Raw genomic sequence first — 24,875 nt, 5'->3', positions numbered from 1 at the left:
ACAAGGGACACCACAACATCAACATAGGCTCCATATGAGGATCATGACTATTCTAGCACAATATGGGAGACTTCCAGTACAACTATTTACAGAGGTGGACTTCGACGATGTTGTTTAGGCATCGATGCAGTAAATCCTTGAACATCACACGACAAAAAACATCCTCAAACATTACTGTTTATTTTGTACCCAAACATTGTATTAGATCCACGAAGATTGTGTCAAGTACGTGTGCCAAATTGTAAAACCAGAGGTGATTAACAAGGATCTTTGCAAGATGCTTTGGAGTGTAGGAATGAAAGGAAAGGCAAAGGTCAAGTGTCGAAACACAGGGAAATCATGGCAATATCAATCATGGATTGCAACAGGTGTCCAGCGAGGGCGGATGTGGCAACATTTTTATATAAAGGAGAGCTCATCTAGGGGACATGGACATTGGTTGGTTGTAGTGGCTTAGGACCACAATGAGTAGTAAATTGTTGCACCAGACCTTTTAATATAACATTTCATTTCTTTCTACCTCTAAGGCAATGCAATACAGAGGCAACATGCGCAGCTTGAGGTGGACGCTAGTGCCAAGCTGTGTGAGTGTGTGTGTGTGTGTGTGTGTGTGTGTGTGTGTGTGTGTGTGTGTGTGTGTGTGTGTGTGTGTGTGTGTGTGTGTGTGTGTGTGTGTGTGTTTAAGAATGATTATCTAACAATAGTTTGGTTTCACAAACTATTGAACCACACAATGGGACTAGAAACTAGACAAAGTGTATATAATAGCCAAGAACTATGTCTACATGAGATAAGAAGTAGTCTTTAAAATTGACAAAGATAAGACTACAAGTGATATATGGACTAGACATTTGACATATACATTGTTATTTGTCACTCTATGAAATTATCAAAGAAGCAAATACACGGGTTATCAATCAACTATAGGAATAGCTGGACAATGGGGGATCATCTGTTATTGTTGCAGTTTTTGCCATAATCCCAAGGAGGAAAGCTCTTACCTGCCACCATCCAAAAAATGAAAGTCCATCAGTACTTGGCAAAAATTGGGAAGATGGGTGTCAACAAACCCCTCCCCTTGTTATTGGTGTCAAGAATTATAACAAAAACTAACAACCTAGCATAGATCAATTGTTGAGGTTAAAGATTGAGTCATTTATTTGTATTTTGTAATTTCAAAAGATCAGGCAGCATCTCCTTTGTAATATGGATCAATTTTCAAAATTCCAGTCCAATGCCATCTCATCCCAAACCTCACATGAGCATTAAGGCTCTTTAAGAAACGTTGGAGTGATTACAGTGTAAAATATTAGCCCTATTTATCACTATGTTTAACATCTCTCTCTCTCTCTCTCTCTCTCTCTCACACTTGTAGCAAACGACTCTCCTCTCTATTGCCATTGCTAAAATGTGCATCACCTTCTATCTTGCGACCCCCATTTATTTGCTCAACCACCTTCCTACAAGGGAAGGTTGCTGCACCATGCGGAGCAGGAGGCAATGGAAAGTTTTGGAACTTGCAAGTGTCAAGCAATTTGCTGGCAGAGAATCTAGAATGGAATGACGATGCCTACCTGATTGTAGGGTTAGCTCATTGTTTTGAGCGTGATGGAAACAATGTCAAGGATGTCTTCCTTCCAGTCAATCAAGCACATTAGAGTGTATATAAATTAGCGGTACCACTAAATGTCCTTTTGGCATGTCACTGACCCAAACCTTGGCGTAGCTCTCAAGCTGGACACCTCCTTGCTACCTTCTGAATTTACATGAGGTTGGTTTTGCAATGACTTCCGTTTCTGGGCCAAGTGTTCTGCTCGCACATGGAAATGATCGCATGCAGTGAAGAACCTCCTTAGCATTTTGCATGTAGGTGAGATATGGTCAGAGTATAATTTATCCCTTACCAACAAGCATGTCATAAACAAGGAGCGGGTTGTTACTGATGATGATAACATCAAGCAAGACGTGAGTATTGATGTTTATGGTAGGAAGAGTGAGGACAAAGAAGAGCAGAATGCTAAGATTGCTAGCCTATACAATGCCTAGGTATATTTTCTTGGGGCTATTGTTTTTATAAGAACTGTATTATTTCCTTCTTCTCAAAAAAAAAAAAGGAAAAGAGAGAGAGGTGGTTGGCATATTAAGTCAGATGGTGTTACTTAGAGTCATTGCGGACAATATATTTCACAAAATTAGGAAATACAAAAAAAATCAATGATTTGGTAATGCAAACAAAAAATTTCTTTGATGTATTCCACAAAAAAAAGTAGCAAAAATTTCATATAAAATCCCAAGAGATCAAGAAAAGAAACACAATACCATTAATCATGTAAAATCTCTTTTTTTTGGCTTTGTTTTGAGGATGTGTTTGAGGTCCTGGCCTCTTTCGATGGCTCTAATGTGGAAATTTGTAGCCTTTTGGTGTTGCTTTCCATCTGCACTTGCCCCACATCAGGTTTACTAGCATTTGTAGCAAGGTCTAGTAGAGACAATGTATATCACCATGACCCCTTTTTTTTGTGCAAGTTTCTCCTAGTATCCCGTCCAATTATCTTTTCTGACACTTGTAATGAAATTGCACTTTACATAGATATATTTGACTATCCGGGATGCCCAAGTACTTGTAAGGAAATCTATAATATTTACTTGGATACACATATATAAAATAATTCACATACCAAATGAGGATACATCGTGCCATATATATGCACATGTGACTTTTAGTATATAAATGATGTTGGTTATATATGACTATGTGCGTGTAGTATTGGCAAATACAATTGTTGAGGCAAATACACTTTTGATCAAAGAACAGTATTTACTTTATCTAGGATTTTCCTTTTCATGGTCATATTGCATTAGGCCATCTTGTGGCGGTTTGGAACTTGACATAGACATATTTATTTATTTATTTATAAATATACATAAGTCTCTCTCTCTCTCTCTCTCTCTCTCTCTCTATATATATATATATATATATATATATATATATATATATATATATATATATATATATATATATATATATATATCCCCTTGTATTACCCTCCCCCCCCTCTCTCTCTCTCATGTGCAAGTGAGAGAGAGAGAGAGAGAGAGAGAGAGAGAGAGGGGGGGGGGGGAGAGGAAGATACACACACAAGCACATATGTGCATATGTGTGTGTGTAGAGAGAGAGAGAGAGAGAGAGAGGGAGATGGAAGAGAAAGAAAGAGATAGATAGAGAGAGAGAGGGAGGAGGAAGGGACACACACACATATTTTAAAAACGCTCGCTCCAAAAAGTTAACTCCAAAAATTTATTTTCAAGCGAAGAGAGTTTTTTTTAAAATTGGTGAGTTGAACAAGAATCTAAAAAAAGCTCCCTCCAAACCTCTACCCCCTTAAGTTGCTATATCATTTCATTGAACTAGCTATTCTTTGATGTTCAATGGCTCACAAGCGACTTAGACGTGTTACAAATTTTTTCTCGTAGAATGGTCCAACTGTTTTAGGATCTATAGATATGTATACGTATATGTGTTATATATATAAGTATATATGTGTGTGTGTATATATATATATATATATATATATATATATATATATATATATATATATATATATATATATATATATAGATATATAACACACATGTACATATATAGGTACACACACACACACACATTTCTTTTGCTAAATGGAAGCTCAAAGCAACCCTCTCTCTCTCTCTCTCTCTCTCTCTCTCTCTCTCCCCCCCCCCCCCCCCCCTCCCTCCCTCCCCCCATTGTTTTGAGTAACAAATCTTGAGTACAATTAACCAGATGGATATGTAAGATTTCTTGAATTTCTATAACATAAGAAATTCCTCTCATGGATGTGTTTGTGTGTGTGTGATAGACAGAGACAGAGATGTATGTAGGTATACATATACACACATGCATTGGCATGTGTGTGTGTGTGTGTGTGAGAGAGAGAGAGAGAAAGAGATAGAGATAGAGAGGGTTAGGTAGGTATACATACATATACACAAATGCATTGGCATGTGTGTGTGTGTATGTGTGCATGTGTGTGTGTGTGTGAGTGTGTGTGTGTGTGTGTGAGAGAGAGAGAGAGAGAGAGAGAGAGAGAGTTAGTAGCGGCTAACACAAGCTACACCAATTATGCACCAAGTTGGAGATGTGCTATGAATGTGCACAATATTTCTTATCCACATTGTATAAAGTCTTGGGCTCATTGGGAGTTCCAAAATGTATATGCTAGCTAGAGGGCTCAAACTTAATCCTATAGTAGACATGATTGTGGTGCAAGCCTTTATGCAAGGAGGCTTCATTCTTGAGTAGTCATTCTTGAGGATCCACTACTAAAAGTTCTCTCTCTCTTGAGTGTTCACTTTATGGATGGCCTAACCTTGATGAGCTTAATCATTAGGAAAATTTTGAACTCATTTTTGGGCCTTTTAAGAGTGCCACATCATCAAAGTTATACAAAAGAAAGCAACCCGGTAGACCCCTCTAAATATTGCTTAGAACCCCATGATATGACCTATCATTGGAAAGTTCTTGAAAATGGATTCTAAAGAGCCGAGGTCCGAAAAGTTTGGATGACTTCTATGAAAGTTATGCCACTTTTTTTCAATCAGCCAGGTTTTGTTACCGTTACGGTTATCTAAAATCACCTTCTTCTAGATCTACATGAAAGCAATGTCCGCTACATGCATGCTATATATCAATAGAGAGCATTTGAAGAGTAGATTCTAAATATCCAACCTCTGACAAGTTTGGATCCTATTTGCAAAAAAAATACCGATCCCCACTTTTTGAAAGCTATGCCACATCAACAATTCTTACAAGGCCCATTTTTTAGTCCAAACTTTTCCTAATGGCCCATACTTAGAAGGCTAGTGCTAATCCATTGTAATTACAGAGGAATTTCTTAATCTAGTCTCTAATTTCTTCATTAGTCTTAATTCTTGTATATTCCATTATGTCATGAAGTAGTTTCACCTTCTCATTATTCTAGATTTGAGTGTGTATGATGACTTCTTGTTTATTGACCACTCCTATCCTTCTACGAGCACTCAATTTACGATATTTAACATCTCTAACTAGATTGATTAAGCTAGTTCTTAATATTGTGATTAGTGTATGTGCCCTATTGTTTGCTTGTGTGTGGATGGGTTTAATGAAACTCTAGCACCATTCACCTTGTGTGTGTAGCTTTTGATGAAGTACCTTGGTTGGCATGTGGTGATTGGAGAGGCCAACACCAATGCAATTAATGTGTGCTTGTCATGAGTGTGCTTTGAGATTCTAGTCTATGGCAATCAGACTTTGGTGGGCTTAATGTGTGTAGGTGATGCTTGATTGATGATGTGATTAACGTTAGTGATTCACGGCTAATCTCTATTGCATTGGAAGAGCATTCTCTTGAATCCTCTCATTCAACACATCCAATGATGCTCGTGCTTCCATGCCCTAGCCGGGTTTTCAATCTTACGATTGATAATTTTGCTGGTCTTGGGTTGATTAGGTTATGCTAAGATTGCCCCCAACATTTAGCGCCATTTCTAGGGATCGATAACCTAATCTATTGGGTATAGGATGTTTAGAATAGAGTAACTAATTTCATTGGTTTTGTGTGTGTGTGTAACTCAATTTTGGTTTGATTTGATGATGTTTGTGCAAGTAATTGAAGTTAATTGTTGAGTTATGAATACCCCAAACCTCCAATTCCACCCCCAATTTCAATAATTTCATACTAACCCTTACTAATTTTGCTTCATTTCCATGCTAATTGTACCAATCCCAATCTCATTTTTACTAATTTTTGACTAACTTTGCTAACCTAACCGCTAACATTTGCAATTTAATGTATGCTCAATCCCCTTATAAGAGGTGGAATAAACACTTTTATCAAGTTTATTTGTGCTAATCCATGCCTAATTTGATGATTTAAGTGTTTGATTTTTGGCCTACAATGGTCAATTTTTTGGCTAAATTGGCAGAGCCACACATGTGTGTGCAAGGTGGAATCATCACGTGGAGCAAGGATTATCTTGGATGCAATCGATTATAAGTGACCTACTCCATTCAATTTGGTTCCAATGTGTTGTTAATTTATTGCTAAAATTAGGTGTGTAAATCAATTGACATACTTTGAGAGCCTAATTTGATTGTTTTGGAATTAAATTGATGGTCAATTTGGACCACCAAAAATCCAAATTTGCGCTCTCACAAATTTAGTGAACTACTCTTTGAAAGGGTAACTTTGGAATAGCAAGAGAAACATGCCTCTGGAGTTTGCGCAGCTCAAGCAGAATGCTTCTATTTTGCTTGTACCTCCGACTACGCATTGTTGCCCGAAGATTAGGCAGGGTTTTGCCTGCAACTCTTGAGGATGAAGATTGGTTGTCTTCTGGGTAAACCTTCTTTGCGGTCTGCTTTGTGCGAGCCATGGAAACAAGTGTTTACCCTAAAAAGCGTTGTGGGGAAGAATAAGAAGAATATTGAGCAATGAGCAGGTTACGTCGCAAATGATGATTTTGAGAGTTGAGGACATTCTCAAAAAGCAATGGGGTATTCCGAAATAGAAAAGTTATATAATCATCAAGGACATCATCATCATTACCAAACGTGCGGCGGCCACAACTAATTGAGTCACTTATCATCATTGGGAAGAATGCATCACCGCATGAACGACACATGGCATACTGCATGTCAACTTGGGCATGAGGTCAACAATGTGGGTATCTTGACACAACCCGATATAGGATGTGCCTTGTTTGACCAAACTCCCTCCTTGTGTTGTGTCGCAACAAGGAAATTTTTTGTGGCACGACGTGAGTAGGGGGAGTGTACCGCAAACAGACCTCCTTATCACGTTGTGGCACGGCACTCTTAAAGGCACACCATAGCGCGATAGGGACTAACCATGTTGTGGTGGTTCCTCTCTATCGCATTGTGACATGACATTTGGATGTCGCGACACAACGCGATAGGGACCACACATATCGTGGGCATGCCTCCCTATCATGTTGTGGTGCGACATTTGAATATCGCATCAAAATGCGATAGGGACCACCCATATTGTGGACACGCCTTCCTATTGCGGTGTGGCACGACATTTGGATGTTGCATCACAAGGCAATAGGGACCACCCATATTGGGGAGACAGCTCCCTAACTCGTTGTGTCACGATAATTTTTTGTGCGAAGCAAGTCGACGGCTGTGTGACATAAACCTACCACTCGCATTGTGGTGCGGCACATTTTGATAAAAGATGTTCCTTCATAATCATTAACCAAAAAAAGAAACAAAGGGACAGAGACAAAGGAACAATATATGAAGTGTTAACCCTCGTGGCTCACGGACACCCTATCGCCTACGACGGACACCGTAACCGTATTATTTATTTAAGTAGAGTCAGGCACCGGGCTTGTCGGTCCAATAGGGAAAGGTAGAGTGATCGCCGATGAGATGCGCACTCTAACACGAACATGCTAGGGTTAGTTGGCTAAGCATGGGCGCTCAAGTGTGAATGGGGTGAGCTCACATAAAAGCCAATTAAACCTAAAATTGAGTCATTCTCTCATTGTGCAATAGAAGCTTCTCTTGCTCCATCTCCACCTTCTCCTTCACCATCTCCTTGTGTGTGTGCGTGTGTGTGTGTGTGTGAGAGAGAGAGAGAGTGTGAGAGTGTGTGTGCGATCGAGCGTTGCGGCGGCACGACGGCGGCGAGGCGGTTGAGCGCAGCGTAGCGACGTCTCCCTCTTCTTTGCGGTGCGGGAATCCTTCATTCGCAACTACGCAGGAAGGTGAGTGACACACCGTTCTTCCTTGTGAGCTTGTCTGTTGTATGACTGTGTGCTAGGAGCCTTTGTGGCTCGCACACGGCGCGTAGCAAGTCCCTAGCCTTGACATTTTTGGCGCCGCTGCCGGGGAGCTGCTGCGCGTGAAGCTCCAATGGCGACCTGTAAATTGTATTGAAGCTATTTTTTATGTAGGAAAGGCGCGGCTTAAGTTTAATCATTGTTGTTATGCAAAAACAGTAGAGAAAGACACAATGTTGTTGACTGCATCCAAGTTTTCTGTGTTCTGTTAAGCTCTGTTTTGTTAGTTCTATTAAGCTCCGATTTCAGCTTACACAGTTAGCATTTCTTGCGTTTCTGCGTTTTTTGCATTTTCTGGTTTACACTGCACAGTTCTGTCAAGTTTCAATTTCTGCATTTTCAGTGTTTTCTGTGTTTTCTGGTTTGTGCACAGTTAGGCGCACAGTTAGTTAATTAAGCAGGTTAGTAATTAGGTGAACCACTGATTAGCAGGTCAGTAGGTAGACGGGACAGTAAATAGTTAGGTGAGGTCAACGCGCACCAAAACGCGTACCAAATAATATCCCCAAAAAAAAAAAAACTCTTATTCGAAAACGTGAGTGAGGGGGAGGTTAGATTTTCGAGAATAAAAAACGTGAGTTATAAAAACAGACGGGTTGGTTTGTATAAAAGTTAGATCGGGATCGGGATCATTTCCCCAAGCCCAAGCCCAAGCCCAAGCCCAGGCCTCAAGCCTCAGTCCTATGATATATACTAGACTCACTCTTATATATACACCCTACTCCCTCAAGAGGGAATGAGAGCATGTGGGACAAGTCCTCCACTCTCCTCCCTTCTTTTCCCACTTGCACCCTTAGACTTGCTATTTGGAGCCTAGTTCCCCAGCTAGGAAAAGACTGTTTCGGGCTTTTCTGGAGCAAAATAGAACCAAACGGTCGGCTGTAAAGCACAACGCGTCCCTCCTAGCGATACGCTCGTTTCAAGCTATCACACGGCCCATTCCACGACACGCTCTAAAAAATCTAGCAAAAAAACAAACAAAAAAAACACCCAAAAAACTAGTCACAAGGCCTCCTAGAGCAGCTTTTTGACACCTTAGGGTATCAAAAGCACATGCACTTACGCTCTGGGCGAGTGCTAGAACACGAGCATATTGAGGGTGCCTCTGTTCATACGGACACCCATTACCCATCCACGATAGCCTCTAGACCCTCAGTGGGGACACAAGGTAGCACCACCCAAGACCCTAAAATAGCCGCTAGTGATTCCTCCTCCGACTCAGAAATCATGGAAGCATACCCTACCCAAAACACTGAGAGAGAAGTCCATGCACCTCCCGAAGCTCCACAGCCTAGTACTAGTATGTTTAGCCGTTTCATGGAAACATTAGGTAGAGCTACTCGCTCGAAACCTGATGCAAATGAAGCACACGAAGGGGGTGGGGAAGTGGACTCTCCTTTCACATCGCACGTGGACCCCACACCCCCAAAGAGTGTCCATGTGGATATCCTGCCAACTTCTTACCAAGAAGGCCTTGTTGAGCTACCTCCTTCAGAAGTTCCCTCTAGAGTACCGTTGTTGACAAGTAAAACCACGGGGAGCAACATTGCTTCTACCTCACAAGAAATCGTTAACACGTCAACTCTAGAAGGATTGTTCATTAATGATCATTGGACATACGACCTCCACACTGAGGTGTTGACGGATCTACACTCTGGCCACGCCTACCATGTAGGATGGATAGAGATTGTACGATCCACCTCTAGTGCCACGAGCCTCGAAGATCAACAGAAAATGATCTGTAATGTTATCCATGGCATTATTCAATCAGAAAGGCAAAACCGAGGGGTAAATATACTCTCAACTGGCCCCATGAGATTTCTGGATACGAGCAAGGCTCAACAGCCTACTCTATCACAAATGGAGACTCCTCTAATGAGCCCCATGGACCCATCTTACGTCATTTCACCTGGGGTCTCTATGCAATTTGAGCCTCCGAGCAACAACTTTAGCTTCCCTAACTTGGCTCAACCCTCTATTAAAGAAAACATAGTGCTCACTCCAGGGATAAGCCTGACAGAGAATGTACCGATGACATCTACGGTTAGCGCAGTGCCACTACCTAGTGTCGTAGTACCTAATATGGGGCCTCGACCGTATGTGCCTCTAGCCCCTTATGCACACATGGCCCCCACACCTCCAATTGTACCACTTGTTTATGCTCCTCGAGTGCCTCTCCCTAGCCCTTATCCGAGTGGACCTATGCCCGGTTATGTTCCATATCCTGCATCATCCACACATATGCCTAGACCGGTACCCGTCCCTCTCCCACATATGATTCCAAGAGTACCTCCACCGGCCCTGCCTCCTCACATAGGTGACTTGGCAGCGTTTGCTCAAACCATAGGTCAATCTATCGCGGAAAATATGTGTCATGCATCTGATAGAGAGCCTAGAAGTAAGGCAGTACAAATTGCCAAACTCACGCAAAAATTCAATGGGGACGAAGATGCTAGAAAACACATTGAAGTGTTTGAACAAGTATGTGATTCCTTAGGGGAACACAACGAACTACATAAGTGCAATGCCTTAAGCTTGACATTAAGTGGGAAGGCTGGAGATTGGTATAGAACCCTAAGGGTGGACGAGAAAACAATCTACCCTACCCTTCGAAGGTTGTTTCTAAAGGAGTACATACGAGAAGGTGTGCTTTGGGGTGTAGCATCTCAGCTACAGAAGGCCGAACGTAAGGAAGGAGAGTCAGTAAGGGACTTCATTAGTCGTCTAAAGCACTTAAACTCTCGCTGCCCTGTAAATGAGCGCTTCAACAATAACCAACTGCTTGATCGATTCATTCGAGGGTTGAGGAATGAAGGAATCTATAATGGACTAGTGATTAGAGGTATCACAACCTGGGAAGATGTCACTGCCAATGCAATCCAATTAGAGGACAACTTGATGATAGCAGGCATGAGGGTGTCTACTGACACGAGATCCACTAGCTCACAAGCCATTGAGTATGAACCCATGACTGCAAAGCCCATTGCCAATGAGCCAAAGGTATTTGAGACATTCTTGACAGACCTCACCAAGGCAATCCAAGAGTCTCTTAAGGATAATCGACCCCCTCAAAATAGTCACATGTATCCAAGAAGGGAGCAACAATGGTGTTCCATTTGCTTAGGTCCACATAGCACTAGTGAGTGCCCTACGTTTAGAGTAAAATTTAATGGAACTTGCAACTCATGTGGTAGGTATGGTCACCAAGCTAAGGATTGTTTAATGATCAAACGTATGATGGCAAATAGACCACCTGTAGCCTGGACGGATGCACCTCGAGCTCCTGTATTGATGCCTACTCCACCTGTTGAGCAACTACCGCAACACATGGTCCCTAGATCTCAAAATGTTGTACAAGCTACACCGCTACCACCTCCTGTGCTAGGACCGCAGCCCCCGCATCCAAGAGTCGCCCCTATGAACCAAGTGGGTTGCGAGCCATCTAATGCTTATGCAGATGGCTGTGAGGAGGAAATAGACACTAGTATTGCGTACGGACTTGATACATTGGAAGAGTGTCCTATATACTACATGGAAGATTGTTGGGGGCAAGTCAAGCCGGTTTATCAAGCTGCTGCTCTCGCATCTAGAGGTCAAAATATCAACACCCAGGCTAGGAGGCCACCTCTTTAATGCTACGAGTGTGGTGGACCACATCGAGCAGCGGAGTGCCCTATTAGGCTGCAAAAGAATGCTGCACAGATGCAAATGAATCAAGGGAGCACTTCTGCAATGCCAATACTCACATGTAATCATTGTGGCATAGATCACTTGATTGCCCAATGCCCCTATAACCGAAATGCGCCTAAAATCACACCCCTAAATTTGGTCGAAATTGCTAGTGTGACATCGCCAATACCACCCGTCGCACCCGCTTATGCGATTACACGGTCCATGCTTCAAGGGCCAGGCCATATCCTCGAAGAGAGAGATACCGCGTCAGTTATCCAAGCAAAGAAAAAGAAGACACGAAGGAAGAGGTCGCAAAATACGGGAAATTCAAAGCCAAGTTCCAAAACAAACATAGGAACAGGAGATGACCCCGTGTATATGAATGACCTCGAGGATGATTCAGATTCAATCGAGACAATGGAGACTAGAACCAATACCACAAAGGGAAAGACCGACAACGAAAACCGTAACATGGAACCAAATGAAAACCGGATAAGAGAAAACCATAAAGAGCCTCTGAAAACACCACAAGTGTTTCCAAATCCAATCCAAGACCCCCAAGATAAACCGCAGGGGCAAAAAGGGAAGAATCGTAAAAAGAAGATTGGGACGTACCCAAACCCAGTAGACGAGATTGAGCAGGTGAAACATCTAAGAGGTTTAGTGGAGGAGACTCAAAGGAAACTAGAACCAGAACCCATGCATGTCAAAATTCATGACACAGTGTTTCCCACGCAAGTTCATCCACCCCACATGAACCATAGACCGTTAGCCATATCTAGTATCATCCAAGAAGGGAGTGAGGACGGGACATCAGAAAGTGAGCATACACCTTTCTTGATGGAAAGGATGTTTAACGAAGGAATACCTGATCCCATTGAGGAATATGAGATTCCATCCTCACCAGTTCCTAGTCAAGGACCTACACCCTGCAAAATGCCAATGAATGTTGCCAAACTAGTGGACTTCATGTCTTCTGAGGTCCGAACCACGATCATAGCAAAGCTGTATGGAGATCCTGAGTTATTCCTTGCACTTCGAGCATTCCTTAACGGAGAGCTACGAACGGGATTACCGCAGTTTGCGCAACCAAATAGGCCTGACTCGATTATGATTGATGAGGAAAATCATGTGCAATCACTTGACTTAGATGGACACGAGTCCGTGATCGAGGTACCCATTAACGAATTAGGGCAGTATTTTGAAGGCGATGAGTCTAATGCAACCCTACCCATCACTACCAAGGGATTAACTATAAAGGGAATTCTTGATGGTGGTGCGGGAGTTAGCATCGTTACAAAAGATTGTTGGGAATCCGTGGGAAAACCCCGCCTCGGTGTTACTAACATTGTGGTAAAGATGGAAAATTGTACCATAGCCAAACCTATGGGGATGCTCAAGGATCTTAAGATCAAAGTTCTAGGACACAAGGTACGACATACGTTCATTGTAATGGATTTATCTAAACACCTTATGTCATATGAAATGATTTTAGGACGACCATTCACGAGGGAAGCACAAATGGTTCATGATTGGTCTAAAAATCATGTCTATTTGCAATTCCAAGACTCTGTCCTTAGAGTGGATTTGGTGACTGGTAAGGTACATCCCTTAGGGAGTAAAACCATTATTGATCATCGCTCTGACACCACAGTTCACTCGGCCCCACTACAATATTGTTACACTTGTAAGAAGGATACAGACATTGGCCAAGATTCTCCTTACATGGATGTGTTACCGGGTATGACGGAATCAGACAACGTAGACTGGGTACACCTAGCTGCAACCATAGATACCTGGGGAAATAGAGGGACCACTTGGGTCACACCAGAGGGGGAAGAGGTACCACAAATTGCACCTCTGAACATGATAAGTTCCATGCATGCATCTTCTAAGCGCAAGGCAATTGTAGACCAATCTGACAGTGACACCGATAGCTCAATAGAAGACTTTGACCAACACGACTCTGACACTGACTCCCACAGTGAAACGGATTCTGAATGTGATGCTCATCGAAAATTGGTAGACGATTGGGGTGAATATCTCCAAAATGTTATGTGGTGTAGACCACGACCCCATGACATAGCCCAATTAGAGATCATAGACAAGCCAAAGTTGAGCCGCACTGCAAGGAGGCGTCAAAACCAAGAGTTAGCTCGACAACACAAGAAAGCAGAAATGGAAGCATAGACCAAAGCACAACCAGAGTCCACAGACTTGCATCCTGCACCAGAACATTTCAAATCTTACACCAGGGGGGAAGCAAAGGTTGTGTACACAAAAGCCCAAAGAATACCTATCGATGGGAATAAAGGAATCTATGATGGTCCGGCAATAGTTAAAGAAATAGAATTAGCTGACCTCGGTGAAGAATCAAAACCTGTTTTTATTGCCCAAGACCTCACAGAAGTTGAAGAGGCGGTCCTCAAGGAGCTTCTCAAGGAATTCAAGGACGTATTCGCTTGGACATACCATGATATGAAAGGTGTTCCACCTTCTGTGGTCCAACATACAATCCCTATGATTAGCACTGCGAAGCCCGTACAACAAAGACCCTACCCGATGAATCCTAAGTACGCAAAGATCATTCAAGAAGAACTAGAAAAGCTTATCAAATGTGGGTTCATATATCCTATTGAACACTCTGAATGGGTGTCTCCAATAGTTATCGTGCCAAAAAAGAATGGGAAACTCAGGGTGTGCGTGGACCTCCAAAAAGTTAATGCAGCTACTAGAAGAGACCATTACCCCCTACCATATTCCGAACATGTACTCGAAAGAGTTGCAGGCAAGGAAGCTTATAGATTTCTAGATGGGTACTCAGGCTACAACCAAATCACGATAGCGCTAGAGGACCAAGCTAAAACTGCCTTCATCACAAAATTTGGCGTGTTTGCATTTCGTGTGATGGCTTTTGGCTTAACAAATGCCCCTGCTACATTCCAACGATTAATAAACACTGCTTTTAAAGAATATTTGAGAGAGTTTTGTGAAGCTTTCTTAGACGACCTTTGTGTTTACTCTTCTTGGAAAGAACATCTATCATGTTTGCGGAAGGTGTTTGAAAAGTGTAGGTTATATCGTATCTCATTGAACCCGTTCAAATGCCAATTTTGGGTCAAGCATGGAGTTATTTTAGGGCATATAGTATCTAAGAATGGTATCTCAACCGATGAGAGCAAAATTAAAGTGATTCTAGAGTTACCACCACCAACCAATTACAAGGGAGTTCAAAGGTTCATGGGACATGTGGGTTATTATCGACGGTTTATTTTATTTTTCGTTGAGATAGCACGTCCTTTGTACAAGCTTCTCATTGAATTTAAATGGACTGAAGAGTGTGACCAGGCCTATGAACAATTGAAGAAAACACTAGCAAGTGCTCCGATTTTAAGGACACCTAACTGGGATGTCATTTTCCATGTGCATATTGATGCATCAAACTTTGCTATTGGGTGTGTTCTCACTCAACCAGGAGAACATAAATTGGACTATCCCATTAGCTTTGCAAGCCGTCAATTGAACGATGCTGAAAGGAACTACACCACTACAGAGCGAGAAGGTTTGGAAATGGTTTATGCAGTAAAGAAATTTCGCTACTACCTTCTGGCAAACAAGTTTGTATTTTATGTGGATCATCAAGCGTTGCTGTATCTGGTAAACAAGCCATGCTCCACAGGAAGAATCACACGATGGTTGTTAATTCTTCTGGAGTTTGATTTCACGATTGTAGTGAGACCCGGTAAAAGGCACGTCATGGCTGATCATTTGTCTCGCATACCCAATGGTGAAGCCCCTACAGGAGTTGATGATGAATTACCCGATACTTCCCTATTCATAGTTGAGACTATGCCTGAATGGAGTGAGAACATTGTTAACTTTTTAGTTAATGGTTTTCCACCCAAGGAACTTCGTAAGGATATCGCTCGAAGGCTAGTAAAAGAATGTGAACCCTATTGTTTGATTGCCGGAACTCTGTATAGACTAGGCAAGGACGATATTCTTAGGCGTTGTGCCCGCGAGGATGAATATTTGTATATCTTGCAAGAAGCACATATGGGCATAGCAGGAGGACATTTTTCAGGAGACCTGACTCCTAGAAAGGTGCTGCAATCAGGCTATTGGTGTCCAACTTTATTTAAGGATGCATCACTTTTTACAAAAGGGTGTGATGAGTGCCAACGTTACAAGACCACACAGCGCAAAGACAGAATGCCCTTACATCCTATTAAAGTAACCCAACCATTTGAAAAATGGGGCTTAGACTTTGTAGGTCCAATTAGTCCCGCAGCTCGCAACACTCAATCTCGATATATTCTAGTTGCTACAGACTACGTAACAAAGTGGGCTGAAGCTAAGGCTTCACAAAAAGCTAACGCGAGGACAACAGCTAAGTTTCTTTTTGAGAACATTATCACAATATTTGGTTGCCCTTTTGAAATTGTTAGTGATAATGGTACCCATTTTATAAATGAGGTAGTAAGAGAGCTTACCACGACCTTTATGATATCCCACCATAAGTCTACACCTTATTACCCGCAAGCTAATGGACAAGCCGAGAGCACCAACAAGACTCTAATCTCTATTTTAACCAAGACGGCAGAAGCTCATCGCACTGATTGGGATTTGAAGTTGACATCTGCTCTATGGGCTTATCGTACTGCTTATAAAGTGGCTATTAATTGTACGCCATTCAAAATGGTATACGGCCAAGAAGCGGTTATGCCTTGGGAGTTTGTCATTCCTAGTCTTAGGGTAGCTTCGCAAGAAGGATGGAATGGTAACCCCTTAACCGAGCGTTTGTATATCTTAGAAAAACTAGACGAAGAGAGACAGTTGGCTGTGAAAAATGCTCTTGTGGAAAAGGATAGGAGAAAGAAGTGGTTTGATCGCCATGTGAAGGACAAGGACATCAAAGTTGGTGATAAAGTCCTTATGTATGGAGTACTTAAAGAGAAGAAAAAGTTGAAATATGCTGGTACAGGACCATATAGAGTATGTGAAATTACCCCACAAGGTACCCTTCGTGTGGAAACTCTTGATGGAGTTGAAACCATTGGATTCCTCAATGGGAGTAAATTCAAAAGATATTATGATCCTTTAAGCCAGGAAGAACTATGGGCCATGCATCAGAAGAAGGCCGCCAAAGCACAAACCGAGTTAAAGAAGATACAAGCTCAAGCTGAGGCTAAGGAGCAACAACAACGTATAAGACAAAAACGAGAGGCTAACCTTGGAGTCACAAATGCATTTCACGTGGAAATCAAAGAGGATTGGTTGGAATCTGACACACCTCTACGATACCCTATTGAGTTAAATAGTGCCTATGGAAAAGTGCTATATAACACCTTATTGGACACGGGTGCTAAATATAATCTGCTATCCTATGGGGTGTGGTGTCAGTTAGGGAAGCCACCTCTATCTGAGAGTATTATCCAAGTCAAGGGTGTCAACAAGAGAAAAACTACGGTTTTTGGAATCTGGCACACTTCTGTCAGTTATGACAATGGAATTGTAGCTCAAGACTTTTTGGTCATGCCTACTGGAACTATGGAGGGTAATATAAACCTAGGCCGCACGTGGATGATAGCCACCAAATGCACTATTGATTGGGGGACTGGGGATGTTACAACGCAAAAACCAACTCTTAGCCCTACCACTCAAGCCATAGTCCCTGAGATATTGCCTAAGGAAATAAAACCCAAGACATTGCATGTCCAGGAGGTTGAACCATACGTCCCCATAGCCCAACTCTCTAGAGCTTCAACTGATGTAGTTGAAAGAAAGCTTGAGACACACAAGAACCATCCTAATATAACAGAGAAAACATACAAGTGGGTCCCTAAAGCTTCTGTAGTGAGCATGGTTGATGCAAAAAAATGGAAACCTCGTAAGAACCGTCCCACTCACTCCAAGAAATGTAAAGAAACGTTGCGTTGGATTCCTAAACGACTATTGGAAGCCCAAGGATACTATGAAGGAAATGATCAAATTTGGGTGCCCAAACGTAAAGTGTACTCTTACCTGTCACCTGGCCCATGTAAACCCAATCCTGTGGCTCCAAAACAAATTGAAAATCGCGGAAAGGAAAAAATCATGGAATGTTACACACCCGCTCTAGAGCTAGTTTGGGTACCAAAGAAAGATTGATTTGTTCCACCTAGCTCAGGAACAGGGAAATCAAATGAAGCTTCTTGCTCTTCATGTAGTTCCTATACGCAAATAGAAGCTTCGACACAACCTCCAACTACCACTGTACATATCCATACAAGCACGAAAGAGTTTGCACCTCCCGGGGTAAGTTCACCACCTACAACAATGTTGCAAATAAAATCATGGGAGAGTACCTTACCACCCTTGCAACTAGATGAAACGCATAGGGCGGTCGAAAAATATTGGTTAAAACCTTCATCCATAACAACTTGGAACAATTGGTTTCAAAAGGTGATGACCTCATTCCAAAAGGTATGATCTACCCAAGGAAGGGGGGATTGTTTGCTAACATCAATCATTCACTCGCTCCCCTCTCAACCTTCCTCCCTGACCTCTCAATTCCAATCTTAGGGAATGTATATATATAGCCTTATACTCACAAAAAACAAAAATAGTAAAGAGCAAGAGCGACTAGCAACGAGAGAGCACCCTATCAGATCTTACATATAAGTCCAAATTCACCGTGTCAATTCAAGCAACACACAAAAACAACTCTTATGTTTTAAAGGCCTAACCAAATCTATCTGTATTGTCAGAAATGGCTACTTCACCAGAGGCATGCACTTCTATTTTTGATGAAAGGTACCCTTTGTCTTTTCCTCAAGTGTTCTACGTATGCTACCCTATACTTTCTTGCGAATGGGATTTGATAGAGAGCCTTGCATGTGAGAGAAATTTTGAGGAGTTAGAATGGCTGATACGTCTATGGCTAACTAGTGATCCCTACCTAGTAGCGAATGTGTCTCCAGTGGCACATGCTTATTCTTTTGCACAAGATGAGTATCCACGCATCGCGAGGTTCTTGATTAGCATGCTTGCACAAGAGGATGATGAAGAGGAACTAATAGAGACCGAGGAAGACTATGGCCTCATGGACAACGATTTTTTTTATCTAGATGATGAGGATAGAGGCCTAGCCTTAGGGTGGCCACCCGGTTTATATAATATCCTCTTTCCTTGATTCTAAAAGGGGTGACAGATAGGTAGGTTAGGGGTCTAGATTGTGTTTTGAGTTTGTTTTTTAGGAGTTTTAATTTTTCACACTGACATGCCTCCTAGAGTTATAGTGCCTGTTTTTGGATGTGTTAGGTAGGACTTATATGGATCTCCATCCACATGGCTGAGGACATCTGCTTCAACGAAATAAGCCACTCCATACCTCTAGGTGTACTACTTTCCATGATTCATGTTGGTGGATATGTGTAATTGCTAATAATGATTTTTCATGCTTTGTTTGAGTGCAATAGTTATGATTGTTATCTGCCATTATAGATGTATAAATTTGTCTTTGCTTAAGTTGATTGAACTCCAGTTTAATCTTATGGATGAACCTGGAGATTAGGAGACCGTGACTTTAGGTTAACTCATTTACTTGACCACTAGGCCTAGCTAATAAAATTATCCGAGTATTTGAGACCTTAGGAATGTTTTAGGCAGAGAAAGGCTTGCTCACTTAAACAACAAAAAACACTAGTGCAAATACCAAGGAAATGGAAAAAAAAAAAAAAACAACATAAGTGCCACAAATGAAAAATCTTACGCTGGAAGAGAAATCCTGACTTGAATTGGTACTTCACTCACATGTATTGTCTATGGTACTAGAGCCCTAGAGGTTCCTAGTGTGGGCGCTTTTCCTTGAGAAGCAAAAAACCCCGGACATACAAAATAAGCACACACGTCACATGATTGTGACCCAAAGTAAAAAAGTATTAAAAAAATAAAAAAGAAAAATTAAAAGACTTCCATTGAGCTTACAGTTAACATTTCAAGCTTTTGTTTGCAGTTGTGAGAGCGAGTTGGCTAATCAAAGCTGAAAAGCATAATTAGGGAACCTTGCATTTAGATAATCTTCTTAGCTTAGCTAGTACTAGAGTAGTTGTTTTAACCTTAGTCATAGCTAACTAATTGATAGACTCACCCATAAGCTCAAAACTCTTGATTAATTAATTTACTCAAAGTGCAATTTATTTGTCCTTAATGGCAGTCTAACATTTCATAAATCTTGCATTTACTCATTTCCACATGTACTTTACATTCCCCTCATGATTTATGGCAATATAATTCCGCTTGCTAAAATAGTGACTTTGCCTTGCAGATTCAAATCTAGATGCTCTACAACATGGACATACCAAGCTTCAACTCAATAGCTTCCGAGGACGAAATCTACATCAGGAAGGGGGGCAATGTTAACCCTCGTGGCTCACGGACACCCTATCACCTACGACGGACACCGTAACTGTATTATTTATTTAAGTAGAGTCAGGCACCGGGCTTGTCGGTCCAATAGGGAAAGGTAGAGTGATCGTCGATGAGAGGCGCACTCTAACACGAACATGCTAGGGTTAGTTGGCTAAGCATGGGCGCCCAAGTGTGAATGGGGTGAGCTCACATAAAAGCCAATTAAACCTAAAATTGATTCATTCTCTCATTGTGCAATAGAAGCTTCTCTTGTTCCATCTCCACCTTCTCCTTCACCATCTCCTTGTGTGTGTGCGTGAGAGAGAGAGAGAGAGAGAGAGAGAGAGAGAGAGAGAGAGAGAGAGAGAGAGAGAGAGTGAGAGTGTGTGTGCGATCGAGCGTTGCGGCGGCACGACGGCGGCAAGTGGTTGAGCGCGGCGTAGCGGCGTCTCCCTCTTCTTCGCGGCGCGGGAATCCTTCATTCGCAACTACGCAGGAAGGTGAGTGACACACCGTTCTTCCTTGTGAGCTTGTCTGTTGTATGACTGTGTGCTAGGAGCCTTTGTGGCTCGCACAGGGCACGTAGCAAGTCCCTAGCCTTGACATGAAGACATTTGCATTATCTTCAAGGACTTCATTAACTTCAAGAAACCACAATCTTGTTTGTCCATTTCAATTATTCTTTTTCCTCCCTTATCGTTGGTGGTTTCTTATCCTCGGTCTTTATGGTGTTGTTTTCCTCAGCCTTTGCCTTTTTGTTTTTCTTCTTTAGCTCCTTTCGAAGATCTTTTGCCTTAGCTATCATCTTCTCTACCTCCTTCATTTCTTCCATCATCTTTTGGGAAAGCTTCACCTTTCCTCTCTTCTTGTCCTCCATACCTCCTACGTTGTGTAGATGTGAGCGAGTTCTGGAGTTTGCAGTCAAGGTGCTTTATATAGCTACAGTACTCACCGCATAAAGGACACGTGTCATAGGGATGGTGGAGCTTGCCTCGGTCTTTGTGTTGCATTCATTGCACCGTTTCTAATGCAATCATAAGGGTGGCTGAAATGACTTGGTTGAGTTCCTGAGGAGTCTATATATCAAAGGCCAATGAGTCCCCCCTTCATACTCTTTAGTGTTAGCCAGTGCCTTCCTACCTTCATCGTAACCAACAACCCAAGTTTTCTTACCTCTCTCCATAAATGAATCCCTTTCAAACCGAGAAAGACGAGGAACTGCCTTGCTCTAATGAGGCACCCAAGAAAAGCTGTACCATTTCCTCTATAGAATTGGGCTTCAACAGTGGTAGCAGGAATTCAAGACTATTTTCAATCTTGCCTTCTCATCGCAAGAGTTTTTGGTTTCTGCATCACATTTCCTTGTAGAGTTTTATCAGACATACGATCAACAGACAATCAGTGGCACATTTGAGTTTGGGGTTGTGGATATGTTCGTATAAAGGATACCAGTTCTGATTATTTAAACAAAGATATTTTCTACATAATCAGTCTCAAGTTGCCACTATACTCTCGCAAGAATGACATCAGATGTCTCGTACATAATCGAAAGTGTCGAGTTGCATAATACTATGCTGGGTTCATACGCTTTTTGAATGTTAATATGGACGATCACTAGGACACATTAGAGGAGGCAAAGAGCAATCACCATTCAATCACAGGTGATGAGTTGGATCCATTCGCCCGTTTGTGCAATGATTCGTGCTTGCATGCATAATAGACTTGATCTTTACTTGATAAGGAACATACCTGTGAAATCTGGTATGAAGTGTTGGCTCCGATTGTCCGTACGGGGTAGAAATGTGGCAGCTCGCTCTAGGTCAAGAAGCTCTCTTCTTCTCTCTCAAAATGTGAAAATGAACAATGAGCTAGATTTTGGCCTACCTGACCTATATCTCCCCGAGGTTTTCGTGACATAGGGCTGATTTTCCTCACCTTTGATCTCGATATAATCTGCATACCATCTGTGGGTCAAACCGTTCTCCTACAGACGGGTGCGTGGCTGCCCTGCGAAATACCCGAAATAACACAATAAACAGCATAAAACAGACTAATCGGCATACCTGGCACTATCACGTGGTCGCATGATCGCAAGATACACGAACAGAGAGAGACAGAGAGTGGGAGTGATTGACAGAGCACGTGCAGGCGCACCTCCTAGAGGGGAGTGCTACGCCGACATGGCGAGAGAAGATAGGAGAGATGAGAAGAGCAACGCAGACACTGGGTGCAATCTCCCTCCGTGCAAGAGTGACCATTTCCCTCTTGCACGTATTTAATTTATAGATTCTTGAATGGTCAAAGTGAGTACAAACTGGCCGGCCAGACATAATTGGCCAAAGCTCACAAAGAGCACTTGAATAATCAAATATACATAAAATGTAACATCCTTCTGCATAATCCATTATCTGCTGATGCTCTTGCCACCTGCCAGCTGTAATAGATAATAAAATATCAATTCTATAACATACCTCTCCGTTGGAAAGCAACTGTCCTCAGTTGCGAAGATAAAAATCTTCAAACAATACTCGTCAAAAACAGTGATTAGTATGTTGTGTCAAAAACATCACATAATAAAAGAAAAATTTATGAAACTAAACAACATTAGCTTATGCCTGCCGTCATCCACATACTACCTATTCTAGTGTCCCATACCACTAGAATAAGCAGTATATGTCATACCCTGATGAATCAAGATATCATTGGTCACACTCATCATTAATCTCAGAGTGTCAAGTCTCATCACATACACACTGTCGTGATAAAATAACCATCAGATACCAAATCCCAATCCAATATCAATTCCACAAGTCCAAATCCAAATCACTTTTATTATGTAGTCGGGTAACAAAATCATAGCAATTACAGTGGTGGCCAGCCACTGTAGCATGATTTCGTGGTTGGTGTTGCCTAAATCGACGAATCTGCACTAATGTTGCCTAAATCGGCGAATCTGCATTTGGTGAAGAAAATTATGAATCTGCAGTTTGTTGGTGTGCTGCCTAAATCGGCGAATCTGCACTAGGATGAGCATTGACACACTGCCTAAATCGGCGAAACTGTGTGCTTGTGACCAATGGACTAGACAAGACATAAAAAGTGAAAAATAAAAGACGTGTTTGATATGAAATTGGAATAGACTGGAGTGTGGAAGCATGTACCAAATGTTAGCGATCATCGCACACCAACTGAGCTCATTTAAGGAGTGGTGTGAAAAGTCATCTCAGTATAGATTTCAATCAAAGTAAGTACGAGCCATGATATTAGAAACAATAGATTTTTCAGTTTATAACATATGCGAACAAGTAAAGAAGCTTCCTCTTCTAAAAAGAACCGATGATATTCTTACATATTGGAAAATTGCTTAGGTATAGTCTTGTGAAAACACATGTAAATAGAGTTACTTGAAGGAAATGAAATAGAATGAGCATGGATTTATCAAACTCCTATTAAACTATAGGATTGTCGTATAGGAAGTTGGTGTAATAGGTGATGGATAATCTGTAGACCTTAACATAAGAAAGGAGGTAGAATAAGCGAAAGGTTGGTGTATTTTTGTATGGGTCTATATATACATAGAGACAGATTATGTAGTAGATGATCTTCGTAGATAACAGTACCTTGAAAAATTTCATACTTGGAGGGTTGCCGAGATGTTAGCATTGTATCGAGCTTTATCTGCAAAAGTGTTTCTCAAAGACAAAGCACTTACAATTTCGTGTTCAATTTAAGAACAATATAATCGTATAGTAAATAAATTGTGATGATAGAATTGATGCAAAGTTTGATTATTTGTTAGTAAAAGAGGATGAAAGCAGGCAAGTTTGAGTACAAACAAATGGGTAATGAAGGTGCTATATAAATTTGTTGAGTGGTGTGCAAAGCTGAGATACCTAGTGGATAGCAGTCTTAGGGAAAAGCAATACCAAGCTCCATGAATAACTGTTTCGTTTAGGATAATTGTAGAGCAATCAAAGTGAAAATCTAAGTAAATTACGTTATTGATAATGGGTATAACTGACATAATGTCTCATGCAGATAGTGAGGAGAGAGTAATTTTATCCTTTTTAGTAGATAATTACTTACGTGTCTTGATCCTCATTCTAATGGTTGATATAACATCATCATACATAATAGGCAGAGTATTTATAGGAATGGAATTGGCAATGACAATTTATAGAGATGGTGTAATGAATTTTGATTGGATTTGCATGCTCTGCTATGGTTCGCATGTTGTGTACTTGTGATCTTTGACAAGGTATAAAAAATACATTCTGCGCTAATCATTGAAAATAAGTTCAAACTTGAAATTCGTGCGGTTTTAGGTCAAATATAATAAATCTTTCACTAGTAATTACACTAAACTTGTGTAAATTTGTGACTGTTCTTTAAGGCAAGCAAAAGAGGTAATGGGGAATTTACAAGTTCAAGAAATTAAAATACAGTAAAGGGCATCGAGTCTGACTGTAAAATTAAACCATCATCATCGTCGTCAATGCTCTAGCATTGTTGCAGGATGTATTGCATCTAGAGCGTCGTGATTGTCCATCGTTGTAGGTAGTGGTATTGGGGGAAAGAGAGAGAGATAAATGAAATGAAAAGTTATATTACTTGTCTTTAAAAGCCATGGGGTCAAACTCGTATAATCCTTATGGATCTAATACAATGTCGAGTACAAAATAAAATGAAGTGAAGTGAAAAATTGAATCAAAAGATTAAAATTAATATCGGCAAACTGAAGTCATCATCATCATGATCATCCCAATGCCCGAGATGGTCGGTAACAGGCGACGTTATCACAAGAAGTTGGTCGTTGAGAAGCTTGTCGATGTCCAAGTATGGTTGGCAGCCCGGTGATGTCTGAAAGGCTATTGTATGCTTATTGGTATGTCAGTCGTTATAAGGAATCGTAGTGGAGAGCGAAATGAAATGAAATGTTTTTA

The 24,875-nt window shown here is 41.4% G+C and overlaps 1 pseudogene; it reads left to right on the top strand.

The window, feature by feature from the left end:
* The first annotated feature begins 428 nt into the window (after positions 1 to 428).
* On the top strand, positions 429 to 2,046 carry LOC147421906 (uncharacterized; annotated as a pseudogene).
* The last annotated feature ends 22,829 nt before the right edge of the window (positions 2,047 to 24,875 follow it).

This window comes from Adiantum capillus-veneris, chromosome 27, assembly GCF_014529385.1.
Source record: "Adiantum capillus-veneris isolate H3 chromosome 27, ASM1452938v2, whole genome shotgun sequence".
Classification (NCBI taxonomy): Eukaryota; Viridiplantae; Streptophyta; class Polypodiopsida; order Polypodiales; family Pteridaceae; genus Adiantum; species Adiantum capillus-veneris.
Note: the sequence above shows the minus strand (reverse complement) of the source record. Positions and strands in the feature narration are given on the sequence as shown.